Raw genomic sequence first — 19,142 nt, forward strand, 5'->3', positions numbered from 1 at the left:
ACAGAGCTTTTCCTTTCCATGTGTAAATATTTTTCCTAAAAGGTCAATCTTCACCCTGCCTTCAGGGTGCCTCCCATGAAATAAACCTTTTGCCAAGATATATTTTGCTTCCCTATTATATTCACATATATATCATGCACATATATAATGTTATAAATGTGATGACTCTGAATTTCCCTTTTTTTCCAGGAATAATCCAATTACCAAAAATACTTTTGTCCTAGTAGTGTTTTAATTACATAATGTTTATCTGATAACGTGCAAGAATCATAGAGCAAGTCATGTTAACATGTTTTTTCCATACAGTGTTCACAATGCCACATGTGTGATTTGCTGAACACTATGAGAAGCCCATCGTCATGCTCCTTTTCTACAAAGGCTTGGAAGTGCCCTTAAGCTAACCGTGTTCAACAACCAGAGGAATTTTATTGCAACAATTGATGAACTCATTTTTGAGGAGGAAAGCAAACTCCACCCAAAAAAAGGCAGTTTCTATTCTATTTATCCACACTTACTTAGTCATATATTAATGAACAAAGAAAGTTTTTTTTTAAATTTATTTTTGTAAACATTTATTAAGAATTTAGAAAACAATTTTTTAAGTTTACTTTAAAAATAGCATAATGTCTTAAAATCTCACAGGGTGAAATTTAAAACCTAAAATCTCCATACTTGTTTCACTATATATCCTTGCTACATAAAGGATAAAAATTATATTTTTAGATAGTAAGTTTTAAATATGGAATAAGAATAATTGAGTCATTTCCACTGCATCTAAAATATTAACGTGAAAATTTTACCATGCCAATTGCTTTAAAGAATATAATAAATGCTGAAACAAAGTATGGCTATTAGGTGAGAAAATCAATCAACTTATTAATAAAGAATTCATAACCTAAGAAATTGTAAATATCTCAATTCAACATACAAGTATTTTCGTCATGTACCCTCGGTTAAAACACAAAAGAAGATGTCTATACATGAATCAAAATCGGTAGCTCATTTTTGGAGAATTCATTATACAACTGACACTTTTGATTAGGGATTTTTATTTCAGCAATAGAAAAACAATTATTATTTTGAAAACATTTTTATTATAAGTCTTTAGAAATGATAATATGGATATGCATGTGTTATCAAGTACAGGCTGGTTTTGGTCATTTATATATTTTCATGCCATGCTAGTTATTTTGTGATTTGTAACACAGCTATCGCCATGAATGACAAAGTACCTGCTACTACCTATTTTCATTCCCATGAGACTACCTGTCTTTGAAGCTGCTAAAGATTGCATTATATATAAGCTTCTAGGGTAGAAAAGGCCAGAAGAAAGCTGTAAACTGAAAGGTCATACCTGATGTGACTCAGAGAATAAAATTAGTTCAGTTACTGCTAATGAAGCTATCAGCCATCTTGTCAAATCTACATGCACTTTGAAAACTATTTGGAAGTTACATTTTGCCCGGTGAAAAGTCTTATTTTTCTCTGAGTGCCTTTTTAGCAAGCTATCTGACTTGTGAGTGAACTCTGCTCACTCACTCTAGCATTCAGGAGCATGGACCATGTCAGGGAAACCAGCAGTGCAGACCCAAATCTTAATGGATAAGTTTAAGAGTCTAAGAATTAGGTATGGTAGATGATTCTCAGAATGATTTTGTCATTCTAGATGCCTTCTTATCATCCTAGCAAGGGTTTATTAAGTCCTATGGGAAATAAGGTTTTGTCTCAGAAATAAAGGAACTTAGGGAAAGTAAGAAGTAGAAAAATAAGTATTTCACTAAAATTTTCATGAGTCATTGTAGCAGCAGACTCAAGAGAGCTGAAAATGGCAGCCAGTCAGCAACAACAACAGTACCACTGAATTTGAACACACAATGACATTGGCACTTCAGCATGGGCAATTTCAGAGTCAGAGCTGGGAGAGGGAAAATTGTGCATTCAAAGACTTCAGTTGTGGGCCTCCCTGGTAGCGCAAGGGGTTAAGACGCAACCAATGAAGTTGTCTGCAGCCACTGCAGCATGAGTTTGATCCCCCGGCCAGGGAGCAACCCACATGGCACAGCAAACTTTTCCCGACTCGCCTCTGCTCCCCCTATCAGTGTACTTCAGTCGATCTGCTTGTTCTGCGCCCCACTCTGTCTCTGGTGAGTCTTCTCACCCCCCACATCTCTGGCTTGTATCCCAGCTCTTGTATGCATAAATAAATAAATCATAAAAATAAACAAACAAACAAACAAACAAAGACTTTGGTTCGAGGTGTGAATGAGGCAGGAGACCTGGGGTACCTACTTAAAGGGACACTTTCAGACACATAAAACTGTCTATACATGTAAGTAGTATGGATTCTTGGATCCCTAAAATGACAAAATGAAATCTTAGGAGTGACTCAGTTCAGTGTTTTCATACTGAAGACAACTAAACTGTATTGCAGACATGTTAACTTTTTCATATTCCTATTCCCTTAGAATTGCATCTGGAATCTAACACTCTTTTCCAGATCCTGTGCTAGTTTCACTAATATTTCCTCTGCTAGAATATTCAAATCAACAACTATTTGTTAACCACCTCCTAAATGAATCGCATTATGCCTATACTTAAGCTACTTTTCTGCATGAAATGGTGCAATTTTGTAGGAAACATAAATTTCAAAACTTCAAATTGTCCTGGTGTGCAGAATAGCTTTCTATAACACTCTATTTTCCTAAAACTATGAAATCAGCTTCCTCTGGAATTGAATCTTTTCCAATAAGTAATTAAAGCATAGTGAAAATCTGGAGATGAAGTACAGGATGGGCAGAGTAAAGGCACAAATATATTTATATTTCAGCTGCAGGGAGTAACTGTAACTGCAGGAAATGCAGACATCATAGGACAAGAGCAGACATTGCATTAGTATGTGAATTTGCTTTCCTTCTAAAATACACCCTTTTATTTTCATCATGCACTTTCTAAATAAGAAATGTCCATAATCCTGAGATGCAAATTGTTCATTCTGTCTTGGAAAGTAGATGCAATTTAAATATTTATAGTAACACTCCTTTCCAATTTGTACAGACAGGTATATACTAAAGGTTCGATCCAGATAAGCACAACTCCACTCAGATGACATGTAAAAACTGCTTCGTTTATTCATTTGCATTTTCTTAGAGTTATGTTTTATTTTTATATTTTAAATGGATATATTTAAAAAGTTTTAACTATTGAAGTAATAATTGTAAACATGTTTCTTTGACTGGGTTATACGTCTCTGTTAATCTTTTTAGTGTTTTTTTCTCTGAACATTTGTTTATATATTTATTCCATTTCTCTATTTTTTTCTCCTGAATGCTCAGCCAGATTTCTATTTTTAGTTCATGACCTCTTCAACAATGTCACCATAACTTTCAAGAGATTTAGTACCCATTTTTCCTTTGATAACCTATTTTTTTGAGGGTAGGAATTTTTGCTCATTTATCGTCTCTATATAAGCTACTGAACTTATATAACATAATTCCTGAAAGTAAAGCATACTCTCAGATCAACTTGGGGTTTGGGAGATACATATTACTACTAATCTTACTAGGATGTCATAGATTCAGGAAATAACTGTAAAGTTAATTTGAATATCCTCTTTCAGAAAATATAGTTCAATGTACAAAGATGATTTTACGTTTGGCACCAGATAGGGACAAGATCTACCTTCAAATATTATAAAACAGCAAAATATCTAAACAATCACTTTCATATTGAACAATAGGTGGTGCATGACTATGAACTCTTAAAGAAGGGAAAACATCAAAGTGAACTTGACAATTCTCCACTAGTTACTGCTTAAATTTTTCTAAGGCCCAAAAACAGAATGAGAACCTAAACAGAGTACCATATTCTTGCTGAATAGAGGAGACAAATTAAATGGTGTGAGGCCAAGTAAACTGGTTTTGTAATCTTGATTATGAAAAATAAAGCACAGAAATGGAGAAAGTTGAATGGGGAGGGGATTTCCTTGAGACTGGGGCCAAATACTGATCAGTACATGCATGAGATTAAACTACCTGAGTGTTGGAAAAGAACCATTGAAAAGCATTAGGCAGAACAATTTTCAGAGCTCATGTTGAGTTGGGAATAGTTTGTTTTCCAGTACAGTGGAAAGATTCCATAGCACCTAGGGCATCATCCGATAGAGTTCTCAGAAAGGCATCATCTTAGTAATTAAAAGCTTTATTGAATCTTACTATTTTAATAAAAAGTTTCAAAAATTAAAAAAAAAACCTGACTCCCAGTAATTTAAGGATGTCCAGATCAATGCTCAAAATGTACAACTAAGCCAAATGCGCATCTATGTATAAATCATAAATTCTGGATCCCTTCAAAAGTACCCAGACATGCTCAGAACCTAGAATATAGAATTCATTCCCAGAGAGAAAAGGGGGAGAAAATCCAAGAATATAGTATAAATGAAATTGCATGATCATCTCAGATACAGAAAGAAAAAAGTACATTTAACAAAATGAATATACACTTATAATAAAATGCTCAGAAAACCTAGAATAGGAGGAAATGTCTCTTCAGTAGTAAAGATATCTCCAAAAGATAGAGAACTGACAATAAACTTAATGGTAAGAGACTAAATTTTTTCTCTTTAGATTTGGAACAAGAAGAATATGTCCCCTTTACTTCTATTTGATGTTATAACTGGAGGTCTGAGTCAAAGAAATAAAAGAAGAAAAACAGTAAAAGTTATACAGATTGAAAAGGAGGAAGTAAAACTGGCTGTATTTGAAGATGATATAATAATGCATTTTGAAAAATTATCTACAAAATGCCTCTAGAATTAATGAATAAATTTAGAATGTTATCAAGATAAAAGATGAATGCACAAAATCTATATTTTTTACAAAGTAATATTAGAAATGAAATAAAAAGCAATTTATTACAGTATTAAGTCTTGTAGCATCAAGAATGTAGCATACAAAATATTAAATCTCAGGAATACATTTCAAAAACATGCAAAGACATGTACAGTGAAAACTAGAACACATTGCTAAGTAGATCAGAAGTGTTGTAATTTGGACCTTCTATAAGTTGCTCATTCATAAAAGCAAAAATGGTATTATAAAATATATGGTCATCAGGTATATGAACAGATGTCTAATATCATTAGAGAAATGAAGATCAAAATAACAATTACTATTGCCTTCCCATCAGCATGATTACAGTTAAAGACAAATGACAACTATTGCTGGTGAGGTTTGAGACATCAATTGATGAATGAATGAACAAAATGTAGTATACCATGCAATGGAATATTATTCAGTCATAACAATGAACGAAGTATTAATATGTATGATTACGTATAGTTGTGTAATATATACTGTTTAACTCTATGCAACCAAAATGTTATCTTCCCCAGGTTGCACTAGTCACATTTCAAATGACCAAACATTACAAGATGTTTCCTCTATTAAAATAGTGTAGTTCTGGGCCTCCCCAGTGGTGCAGCGGTTGAGCACTGGGTTGCAAAGCTGCCCGCAGCCTCTGCAGCACCTGTTTGATCCCCGGCTGCTCCCCGGCCACCAGAGGAGGGTCCCACATGGCGCGCAGACCTCTCCTGCCGCCCGCTGCTCCCCTCAGCAGTGTACTTTGGTCCTTCTGCCTGCTCTGCTCCCCGCTCTGGCTCTGGTGAATTCTCTCACCCTCCCGCGCTTCTGACTGTACCCAGTGCTTGCATAAATCAATAAATAAATCTTAAAAAAAAAGTGTTTAAAAAAATAAAGTAGTGTAGTTCTATAACATGATTTTGGTGATTGGAAAGATTTGACAATACTCTAGAACTGTGCACTGAAATTCGTATATTTTGTTGTCAATTATTCATCAGTTTACTGAAAGCAAACAAGATAAAATGGCATAAACAAGCAATAATATGAATGAATGATCCCTTTGTATACTTTCAATAATGAAACAATATTTGGAGATCTATTCTATCTATTCTATTATCTATCTATTTATCTATCTACCAACCATCTTACATTTGTCAACATTCAAAATCTAATCTGTTTCAAAAATCTTATATTATGTACACAGAAAGTTGGACAGCAGAGTAAAAAAACAATTTTCATAGAATTATTTTCAAAAGTGTGTGCACATTGTATACATTGTTTTTAACTTTGCTTTCTTGACTCTTTCTATGAAACATGTGGTTTCTAAAACACCTGACTGACTCTTTCATTTTAAGGATTTATTTATTCATGCATACAAGAAGTGGGGTACAGGCCAGAGGTGTGGAGCTTGAGAGGATTCACCAGAGACAGAGTGGGGAACAGAACTGGCAGATTGACTGAAATACACTGCTGAGGGGAGCAGCGGGAGAGTCAGGAGAGGTCTGCTGCACCATGTAGGTAGCTCCCTGACTGGGGATCGAACTCATGCTGTAGTGGCTATGGAGAGCTTCATAGGTTGCATCTTAAGCCCTTGCGCCACCAGGGAGGCCCACCTGATTGACTCTTGAGCATTGATAAATGCAAGCCATTAACATGATTCTTACACTAGAGAGAAGATAGTCTAAGAGCAGCAGTGTTCTTTAAAGGTGTACATATACCATTCATCAGTGAAATGACAGAAAGAAGCAACTCCAAGGGAAAAGAAGCAAATTCTTTTATTATGGATTCATTCTTCAACAGGATCTTTTCAGCAGACTGTTAATTTGAAATTCAAGGCAGAAATAAAAAATAGCATCTTGTCATGTAGCTTTAGATAAATGAATGTGGACCCGGGCCTCATTGCCCTGGGACCTTACTCTCCTTTATTTCAGTGACCTTCTAGGATAATTATGGTCACCATTTACAGAGTATATTGATTAAGTAATTAATAAATGATGATAAACCCAGGCATTTCTAAGTGTATGCATCACAGCAGAGCAGGTGTTGAATACTAACCTTCCACCTGTATAATTGCAGAGTCAGAAGAAAATGCAGAAAGCACTTTCATTCCTACAGTCTGTCTTACAGTTGGGGAAATAGAAGTCCAGCAATTCATTTCCATTTGCCCATAGTTTATAACACTCTAAGCACTGACCAAAAAGATTTTGCATGGCCACTTATCAAAAACGAGAAGATTGAAAGTATTCATATTCCAACACTTTTTGATACAGAATTTTTGCATCTATTCTCTATTATCTTTATTGCCCTAAGACGTTCATTATTAGTAAGTTTTTATTTTCCTGAAAAATCCACCAAGTAAAACATCCTTATAAGAAGTTTCTTTATTTAAACTCAAGGCACAACTGTGAAGAATGTCTATGAAAACACTTTTTAAAAAATTTACTTGAGTTATTTTTATTTCTGTGTTATTTGCAAATCCAGTACATATGAATATCTATAAGCATGAGAGAGAGTATATGTACTTGATATTTACGATTTACTTAAATATTGCTTTTATTATAGAAATATATAGATTGAACTTATTTTCTTGTTGGAGAACAGAGGTAAATAAAAATTATGCATATATTTTAAAACTCTCTTGAGATCAAGAAAAAATTTATTTATTAAACTGCATATTTTAACAGGGTGGAAAATCTCATTTATGTTACCATTCATTATAACAGATACATAAATGAGCTACAAAATAAAATAATTTAGCAAAAAATAACCATGCTGCAATATATTTTTATACATTTAAAATCTTATATATGGTATGAACATTGGCAGTTTTCCTAAAACTATACATGGTTTTGTAAAATAACTATGTAAGAAACTATGTAAAATATAGTTTATATATAATGATATAAATATATTGTATTTTAATAGTTTATATTTTATAAAAATCTTCACATAGTTTTTTGATCAGAAAGTATCATCAATTGATATATTTTCATTTAGAATGATTATTAAAACCACGATCAGTCAATAGATACTATACTAGTTTAAAAACAATAAATTATCAAGAGTTGCAATTCAAATTTTTTGCGGAATTTTAGTAGTCATTAAAATTAATACCCATGGATAAAATTTTATATTTTATGGCATTAATTTATGAGGGTTTTTTTTTTGGTAATTTTTAGAAACAAGGTTAAACTATTAAGTTCAATGTTAGACTTCTCTAATCAAGCCTATCTAAACCTCAGTAATCAGAATCCACCAAAAAGAAAAGTCATTGAACAGGGCAAATAAGAACACATAAACTTTGTCCAAGACATTTTCACTATAAATCCAAACATAACAGAGATCACCAACTATTTAGAATTTTTTGTCCTAGCTAGACCACACTGTGGTGAGGATTACCCATATTATGGTACTAGAGGAAATGTTTCTCTCTGTGATAAAGTGATTATCAAGAAGAGCTGTTAGAGGATTTTCTGCATTTCAGTGTCGCTCAAACTTGGGGAAATGCTAAAAGCTTAGGGTCCTGTGTGGAGGACACAAGCATGGCTCAAGTTTGGTGCAGGCTAAACAGAGGACACAGAACAGATAATGTGAGCATGTAGTCACACTGCATAAGGGGGCATAATAGTTCCATCCTCCCTCTTCCACCAAGACACTTATTGTTTCTCTTGACCTTAATTGCAGAAGATTTCACTCCTACAAAAAATTCAACACTACGATAACAGTCATGTATCCTCCATCCAGGCAAATAAATCTTAATATATTGCTTTATTTCCTTCAACATTTTTTTATTTTACAATATTTTTTAAGAACCAAAGTCTAATAAATGTGGTTACAACCTTCTAATTCCCTACACACATTTCCCAGGCTCTTGCTGAAAACTGTAACTACTCTTCTTAATCCATTGTGTTGGCCCCGTGAATGCATATTTATAATCAACCATATTGCTTTTAAAATGTTTTATAAATGTTCCCATACTAGTGGTTACCATTCCACATCTTGCTTATTTTTATTGCACATTGTTTCATAATTTTATACTTTTGATTCATGCAGCTCTAGTTCATTAATTTCAGCTGCTGATTAGTTATATTCATGAAAATTTCATAATATTTATGAATTCTTTAGCAGACATTCTGTTTCTTGTGACTTTTTTATTATTTCAAAAAATATTAAATGAACATTCTTTCGGCAATCTCCCTGTCTATAAAAGGTCCTGGGGGGCAAAAAGTTGAATCTATTAAACAACCTATCTATCGTTTCACTATTTTTAACAAAAAAATTTAAACCCGTCTTTGGACAGATTATTTCCAACTGTCTACTTTTATTGTACTTGTTGGTATATTTTAACTCAGTCCCAATAGCAAGTCGTGTGTTTTCTCCTGACCAAGATAATACTCTTTTTTAAAATCACTGCTGCCTTTCATCAAGGTACCCCTGCATGCAAGATTATACTTTGTAGTTCCACCAGTCACTGGCCACATAACTTGATTTACTCAATGAAATTTGAATAAAATTAGCATCTGTCAGCCCCGAGAAGAAGCAGTAAGGTCCAGTGGTGATTTACCATGATCTCTTCCTGCATTATCACACTAGAGATTCCCAGACGGAAACCTCATTTAGTCTGAGTCAGAGTAAAGATTAAAAGGAGCCAAGTCAAGATCAACTCATAGTAAATATTAGCAGGGCAAAAAAAAAAAACACAGCTTTGTTGGTTTATGTTGGGGTTTATATGGTTAAAAGCTCAGTCTTTCTTTGCCCTGCAGATAGGGCAGGGAAGTTTTAAACAGGTAAGGAAACTGAAAAGATACCTTGAGAGCCATTATTGATACAGGGCCACAGGACCACCTGTGGCCATGATAGGCTGATATAAATTCTAAAATTACAGGGACAAGTCACAGTCTGACACTTTAGTAGATATCAGTCAACACAGACCTGTGTCCTAAATCTTAGACAGTCCAAAAGTTCAGAGTATAAAAAGTGCTTTAATCATCCCTCCCTGCACAGACACTTTGGTCCCGTCCCCTATTTCTCTAGGGTAATCAATAAATCTGCCTTTTCTATTTTCCCAGACTGCCCTTTTGAGTTCTTTCACCCCAAAACCCTTGTGCCCCTTCATGAGTGGTGATCTCTCCTCAATCAGTATAAGCAACTGAGATTTGGGGGTTATTCTTAGCACAGCAACATCTTGGAAACTGATTGAAATAATGACCCTTATGTTTCACTATTTTCCCATCCCTTCCATCCTTGATCAGTTTTTGAATAGACTGATCCTACTCCCCCTTTCTTTCCCCTGCAGGTCCACAAACTTCAAATGACATTTACTCACCACCACCCCACCCCAGTGGCTGTCCTTATATTTTTCAGCCCACAAACAACTTAGCTTGCATTAACTACTTATTGATTACTCCTTCTCCACAATCATGGTATTCCTGACATGACTTTTAAATTCACCTTTATTTTAAGCCACACAGGATAGTCTTTTTCTTTTTGAAAAATCAATAATCTATTAAAGTTACCAATATATTTATTCATTTTTAGAGAAGGCATGTTATTTTCACTTTTGATTATGTTCCTTCCTCTGGCTCACTGCTTCTTGTCTCATGATTTTGTGGTGGTTTGAACTTGTCCCTGGTCTGTGTGGAACTAAGTTTTATAACAACAGGGGTGGTCCCTGCCCCCATGCTGACATTAGAACAATTGAAGCATCAGCTCGGATGCCACAGGCAACTTTGCTCAGGTCCTGATTAACCAGTTGTGCCTCTGTCCCCTACTCATAAACCTGTTCCCCTCCACCCATAAACTGGAATCCTAAAATGGCTGCTTCCATGTATGTTGCCCCAGATGGGGTCACTGAAATCTCTGAACACTTGAATGTTTTGCCTGTGGAACAAATGAATCAAGCCTGGAAGCAATCAGAGAAAGAACTTTTTTTTTGCTTGTAAAAAAATGCTACCAAACTCCAACTCTCCAACCGAAAACACCTAAGGGGAGAGAATTTCTAATTTGGATACATTCTCATGTATAGCTTGGTGGAGTCTCCTTCCTGCAATTCCCATTCCTATTGTTCTTCAAGAGCTAGACTCCCAGCTGCCACTACCAAGCGCTGCATTCATCTCATTGGATTTCACAACCTTGGAACTAGAAATCTTTTTGAGCCTGGTCCTGGATGTCCTGCTTTCTCTTTGTAAATGAGACCTGCCATTCAAATGTGTTCAGAGAAGAGGAGCTCTTCAAAGCATATTATTTATTACAATCATAGCCAATGACATTTGAATCCACTCACAATTCCTCTTTAAAGTCTTGCCCCGCCTACTCTCTGGTATGATGTCCCCATCCTACTCTTCTGTGAAATATACATTCACTAAGATGAGAAAGGAGTTTTGCTACTCATGCACTTTTTACAATTTGCACACTTAACTGTCTGCTTTCGCCAGATAGTTATAAGATTTGTTGTTGCTGTTGATTGCTTTTTGTTATTTTTCTCTAATCCAAGGGGACCACTAATTTTTCTTGAGAGAAGGCTGGATTCTGACCCTGTGAAATAAGGAATGACAGCTCAAAATCCAGTTAATTTTATTCACCAACCATAACCAAGGCTCTTTTCCTCCTAAATTAACTAGGCAAACACCTCTATGTAGTAAGTATTCATTTTCTTCCAAAGAAAACACAAGCCTCTTACATTACATAAGTCTATTGCTCTAATTAACATGCCTTGTTTTTCCTCTGCCTATGTCTCTCTAACTCCCTGCCTCCCTCTCCTCTCCCCACATGTATGGAAAAAAAAAAATACTGACATTATTGTGGTTGAGGGAGTATTCCCTCCTTCACATTTGCTTTCACTCCAAAGCTCTATATTATCTAAAAATGTCTTTGGCTGATCTGTCTGAGGCAGAAGGCACAGCTTCCCCAGCCAACCTATGCAGTATGCAGGGTATTTAATGTCTCACTGCATCCTGCCCTATGTGGATGGTGGTCATATCTTTCCAAAACAGACCAGGAACTTACTCTATAAAATCTGAATATCAATCTTTCCCATAACTCTCACCTATAATAAATTCCAGCTTTATAATTCCTCTAAGGTTTTCTTTTTCTCTATTATATCTGCAAAACCTTTATCCCAAATGCCTAATAGATATTATTTCATTGTCTGCTGTAACTAGGCTTAAATGAAAGCATTGAACTTAATGCAACATTCTGGAGAAGTGTGGAAGATACTCCATTTATGAATTATTAGCCAGAAATTAGGACCAAGTCATGACACTGAAAATTATCCCACGTGTCATTACATAGCCCCATAGTCCTGCTAAATACCTTTTTCGCTCACTCCATCCACAGGTCTTTTCAGATTGCATCTAACAGCACAGCAGTTGTACTTCATTATTCAGAGTATATCAGTTCTAAGATCATCTCACCTGCCTCATCTTGCAAAGAGAACAGTAACGCATGCACCAAACAGCGTCCATTGCCTGAGTTTATTTCAGTCAGCAAAGCCCTCTGCTCCCTGCTAGCTCACCAAATCCTCCCAACATAAAAATTATTGCTGTTCAGCACCTTAGGTCCGGTCACATTCTTAGGCAGGACCTCTGCAATCTATCTCATGTGTGCAGCAGGGAGGTAGTATAAGGATTTATGATCCTCTAGTCAAAAGAATAATGGAAGGTCTGTGCTTCCAATTAAATGTATTAATTAAATTAAAGGTGATCTTAACCGCTAAAGAAAGGGTGGATTCTGAAACTAATGATGAGGATAGTTTCTTCAGTGAGGGCTGATTTCTTCAATTCTTCATTTACTGGAGCTGTGACTCCCACAGTTGTCATAGGAATTTTTGCTATCCCAAAGTAAGAATGTGGTCCTGGAAATTTAATCATCTCTAAGATAAAATTCCTGTTTTATTGAATATAAATAGGTATGCCTAGTTATGTTAGTGATTTTATAGTACTTAAAAACCAATAATTATTCAAACAGATTTATTGAAGTTTAATAGCAATGTAATAATAATGTCGGGATGTTTTATATAATAGTTGTTACACCTCATTAAACAGGTTGGTAAATGATCCATTGCTGTTTAATTAACATGCAATGACTGTGTTATTAAATCTTAAACTGTAAATTAAATCCTGATTTGAGACACTTAATTTTAAAGTGTGATTGAAAACTCCTTTGGACATGAGCCTCCAGAGTCCCTTTTATTTTCCATGGTTCCTTCCTGCCCTGTTCATATCCCACACTATACCTTTGAAAATGGAAAGTGGGCTGTACTTAATTTGTGTGGATATTTTTCTTAATGAACAAAGGCAAGCCTTTCTAGTGGGTGAACAAATTGTGAATGGAGAATACATTTTATTTTAAGTAAAATTTCTTACATATGGAAGATTACTTTTAAAAAGTATTTAGGAAAAGAAATAGCACAAAATCTTACAACCATTCATTCATAGTATAGGATACTTTGCAAGATTGACAAGCTTTATTTGGCTATTCAGAACTAAACTTCTACCTCTGTACCAAGAGAAAGATCCTTGATATAGTGCAGATTCTTTAATGTTTGCTCAACAAACTGGTTATAAAAACAGCAGTTTGATGTTCACTGGGCAAGAGTAGCTTTTCCCTACTTTTAATAGTGATAATTAAGCCAAGTCAATATTTATATGTATTTCAGGAACAATACAGATTTGAGCTTTATGAAGCTTATGTTGAATGTTGTGTGAAATGGATCAAAGAATAATAAAATTTTCTTTAGATACCACACAACTTTTCTGCATACTCTTGTGTTTTTCCATCTTGTAGTACACACATTTCTATCATTCAAATTTATATTTTGAACATCTTTTCTCCAATGCTAACCTATAATATTTGGCATTGTATAATACAAAACATCCCAAGAATGGGAAAACTGTAATTTCAAATATTTTTTAATATTTTGACTAAATAGGGTTGAGATATTTTCCCATAATTCTTTGGATAATATTAATTGTGCTGGAAAATAGTACATTTTCATTTGGCATTCTTGAAAACATTTTAAAAGAGCTTCAGTAAAGCTATTTGACATATCTATTAATATCATTACACTGTTCCCTTCTGTATCTGTGAATTAAGAAAAATATAATAATCAGATATTGCAGATTTATAGTGGCAACATTTTGCAGAGCAGCATAATAAAAAACACGTTCTCATAGAATTTTGCATACCTAAAAGTAAAAGTGTTTCCCAGATTCTACCTTCATCAAAGTATTTTTGCACATGAGCTTAAAGTGCCTAATCCTGCTGTCTGGAAAATTTTCTGCACACCCTTTACTATCATCACTTCACTACACCCCATTATAGCTCTCAGGCTGACATCTCTTCTTTCAAAAGTCAACTCCACATTGCTTACTTTTTATAGCCTTTCCTGTCCACCTGTAAGGAATTAGCTTCTTCATCTTTGGGACTTCTTGCTGTCAAGATACTATACTACTCTACTGTTGAGCACTGGAGTCATATAAAATACTTACCTATTTCCATGGTTACAGCTCCCTGATTGACTTTAGGCAACTTGCAGGCACAGTCCTTGTTCAATATGTCTTGAATCATCAGTATAAGTAAAATGATAGGCACATGATAAGAGTTCAATAGTTTCAGTGAATAAATATTTTACTTATTTATGCATATAAGAACTGGGTACAGGCAAGAGGTGCAGGGAGGGGTTGTGTGTGAGAGAGTTTTCACCAGAGATGGAGTGGGGAACAGAACAGGCAGTCTGACTGAAATACACTGCTGAGGGGAACAGCAAGTGAGTCAGGAGAGGTCTGCTGCGCCATATGAGTAGCTCCCTTCCCAGGGATCGAACACATGCTGGTGCTGTAGTGGCTGCGGATAGCTTCATAGATTGCATCTTAACCCCTTGTGCCTCCAGGGAGGCCCAACTCTAAGTTACTAGGTATAAAGACCCACAGAGGGGCCTCCCTGGTGGCGCAGGTGGTTGAGCGCAGCGCTGTAGAGATGTCCGCAGCCTCTGCAGTGGCGGTTTGATCCCTGCCAGACTTGGAGCAACCCACATGGTGAGCAGACCTCTCCTGTCATGCCCAAAGCTCCCCTCAGCAGTGTCTTTCATCGGTCTGCCTGTTCTGTTCCCCGCTCTGTCTCTGGTGAATCCTCTTACCCTCCCATGCATCTGGCCTGCACCCCAGTTCTTGTATAAATAAAATAAATCTTTAAAAAAAAAAGACCCACAGAGATAGCCACTACTGCCTTCAGCCTCCTTAAATGTATTCATCCTATGACTCTACCTATGCAAATGTGTGCCATCTTTGAACTGCCCTCCATCTCTTTTTTCCAAATAGTTTTATAAGAAAGGGTTACCATTCTCCTCTTTGCATCAGCATAATTCTTTCAGAGTCTCTGCCATCAGAGATATTTAATATCTCATTTGTCAAGTCAGAGAAGGTCTTCCTGCAAGCAGACTCTGAAATCATTCCACTTGTGTCAATACCAAAAGCATGATCTCTGAAAGAAATAATTGATGACCTGTACTTCATTAGATTTAAAGATGTCTCTGTGAAAGACAATCTCAAGTGATGAGAAGGTAAAGGACGGACTGGAGGGAATAATTGCATAAGTCACTGCATAAATGACTCCAACTAAACTGAACAACAAGCTAACCACATGATTTTACAAAATGGGCCAGAGTGCTAAGCAGACACCTCATCAAAGAAGATATGCGGATGACATGTAATTCATGTGAAAACAAATATTCAACAATGTGTTTTATTAGGGAATTGCAAATTAAAACAGCAATGAAATACCACTAGCCACCTACTAGAGCAGTTGAAACACCAAATGTCAATGATAACATGGAGCACCTGGAACACTCATTCATGTTAGTGAGAGGACATGTCATAGCCACTTTGGCAGACAGTAGGCCAGTTCTTACAAAACTAAACATAGTCTTACCATATGATCCCGCATTTATGTTCTTTCATATTTGTTTAAATGAGTTGAAAATATGTCCACAGAAAAATGTGCACATGAAAATTTATAGCAGCTTTTTCATAATCACCAAAATGTGATAGCAACCAAGATGTTCTTCAGTGGGTGAATGATAAATAAACTGATACATCAGGCTATGAAAAGAAATTGGGTAGCCAGAAAACACAAGAATTTAGGATAGTGAAACTATTCTGTAAACTAATGTATTAGATATATGTTATTGTATATTTGTACAAACCCAATGAATGTATAATACCAAGAGAGAACCCAAATGTAAACTTAAAACTTTGGGGATAATGATGTGTCAATATAAGCTCATACAGTACAAAAAAGGTATCATTCTGGTGGAGCATGGTGATAAGTGGGGAGACTTGAATATGCTGGGTGCAGAAGGTATGTGGGATATCTTTGTACCTTCTATTTAATTTTCCTGTGAACCTAAAACTATTCTGAGAAATAAAGTCTATTAAAGTCTCTAATAATGATTTAGTGAAATAAATCATTAAAGAAATTTAGGTTGATAAAAAGAGAAATATACCAACAAGTAGAAATTCTATTCATAGATAACATAAAACATGCTGAATACCAAATACATGCACAGTATTCTACTTACTGAGTTAGGGACTCAAAGTCCAAGCACATGTGAGTTTTTAAACAAGATGATCGCATTGTCTTTGTGTAACATAAACACATGTACATTTTTTTCAGGCTATGTAACAGTGACTACCATAAGGAATATTTAGATGAAGCTCTATGAACCTTCAACTCAAGGAGCACTTACTTCTTTCTGGGAAAGTTTTTTTGGGGATGTGGCATAATCAGTAGTCTTTGAAAGAAGGTAAGACTCAGGAATATTTTAAAAGGTTCAGTCCACTCCTGATGGAAGGAAATGCAAAAGGAAAGGAATGTAGTTTAAAAGTCCAGTGTTTCTATCCATTGTGTGACAGATTCAGATAAGTGGATTAGATATTGGAGGCTTGAGATGCAAGCCAGAATGAGGAATTCAGTACAGTAAGGTAGCTTGAACATACCAAACTAAGAAGGAAAGACTGAAGTAGCCAATCACCTGTGCAGTAAGAGAGTGATAAAGAGGCTGATCCCGGGTGGGAGGAGGGATACTTCTTTCTCTGAGACAGGAAGATTTCAATGGATGGATATTCATTTGAAATAAATATAAGTTGAAGAAATATAAATCAGTTACCTTTAAATAATGCATTTCATTAAAATATATTTTTGCTAAAATATTTGGCAAAGGATCTGATTTGTCTGGATGCAGCTTAAGACTTGAGATCAGTAGAAAACTTTCAAACAATGTATAGGGAATAATGTGGAAAATATTCAGTTAGATAACAGGAAGTTATCCTATGCATTTGAGCAGGCTGTGGTTGCAAATTGGTGCCCAGATGAGGGGACAAATTAGGGCTGGGGATTTGACACAGTCTGTGTCACTCCAAGGAACAGCTCTACTTGATTCACACAAGGGTGACAAGTGGGCAAGTTAGTGGCTCTGGAAAAAAAAAAAACTAAAATGAAATTGATGTTCAAATTTTATTAAAAGTCTATACTGTTCAGTGAACCTAGAATAGATGACGAAAGAGAAATAAGTAACTTTGTAGTAAGCAGTAACCAAAAAAATAAATAAAATAAATAAAAAATAAAGAGGTCATCATTTAACATCTAATAGTCCTGAATCTAGAATATATTAAGGAACTCTGCAGTAGAAAATCAGTCATTTTTTTCAAAAGTAGGGTTTATTTCTATCTTAGTACATTGGCAACATTCTTAAAGCTACTGAGGTCTAAATAATTTGCCATATTTATTGCAGGGATTTCATTAGACAAAATTTCACCTTAGCCAAATGGCTTTCTTGAAACAAAGCCGAGGTTGAACTGCCTATCTTGAAAACATAGCTAGTGTTTTCTGGAAATTCTTAATGACTTGTCTGGTAGGCAAATTCTGAATAAAAGACTTTCTTCCTGTGTTCAGGTAGTTTAGGTAAATTGTTCCTTTCATGAGCCATTCAAGTTGTTGAAAAGTAAAAGGCAGCGTTGCATTTATATTGTCACAATTTCAATTTTGAGGGCAACTCTCTTAGACATCTAGTTCATAACACCTATGCATCAGAGATGAACACAATCAATCTTACCCCACTTCATTGGGGATATGAAGATATTATGTAAATATGAGGAAAGAAAAAGAATATCTTGCTCTTTTTACCTCACTCTTTGTTACTATTAAATATCAAACTACACACAATGTACTATTTCACTCTCGAATTTTTGAATTCCCAGACTAATAAAGCTTAAGTAGTTTAAAATGAGAACTGCCTCAAAGGCATTTAGGTAGGCTGCATAAATAATGCTTTTCCTCCTTTGCCTGCCCTGCCTTGGTGGGTGCTACAGGGGATAAACCAAATAATACAAATAATGCAGAACAGCATGGTGCACCAAATGATCCCATCAAATTGATTTTTAACTGGTGCCAATCAACTGAAATGAATGCAGTTTTTAGCTTGGAATAGTTTATTTCTTGCATAGTAACACAATTATTAGATTCAATTGTTGATTTCTCTCTCCTGTGACTGCTATCCAATATAAGTACACCTACCTCTATTTGTTCATCTCCTTTGATGAACAGTGTTGGTGTGTGCATGTCACTTTTGCATTATCAGTTACATTGTCTGGAATGTTCTATGTGTAGAGAAGTAGAGGTTATTGTCTATTTAAATAAGTGTGGAAAATAAATGCATAATATAAATCCCAAGTAGTCTCATCTTTAGAAATAAAGGCTTCTTTTATAATATTGGTTTTATATAGTTTGGCTTCCCTAATTTTCACAGCAGTTCTACCAACATAGCTCCTTTCTATTTAGCTCTAGTGGCTCCGGGATGTATTTTACCATAAATCAGTAGAGATGTAGTTTCTGTAGTTTCTTTTTTTTTTCCCTTATGATACTTATCTTTAAGTCTTTCCATAATTACAAACTCAAATACACCTTCTACCATTTACTATTAATTGCTTACTTTCTTTTCATAAAATTAATATTACCTCAATTCTGTAATTTTTTTCATCAACAATGACAATAATCTCTGTCATGCCACAGGATAATTCCTAAAGAAATTAAGGATATTGCAAAGAAAATATTAAATGCTGCAATACTGTCCCATTCTCCCTTCCATTGTCTCAAATCACAATTCTGGCAGCAAAACTGTCATGCACAGCATGGCATCGTCTAAAAATGAGTTCAACCCAGCATCTTGTCAGATGGAGCCCATGTTTTGTGTTCTCTGATCTTCTAAAAAGAACAAACAAACCTGGAGCGTAG

The sequence above is a fragment of the Talpa europaea genome (genome assembly GCF_964194135.1).
Source record: "Talpa europaea genome assembly, chromosome: 8".
Classification (NCBI taxonomy): Eukaryota; Metazoa; Chordata; class Mammalia; order Eulipotyphla; family Talpidae; genus Talpa; species Talpa europaea.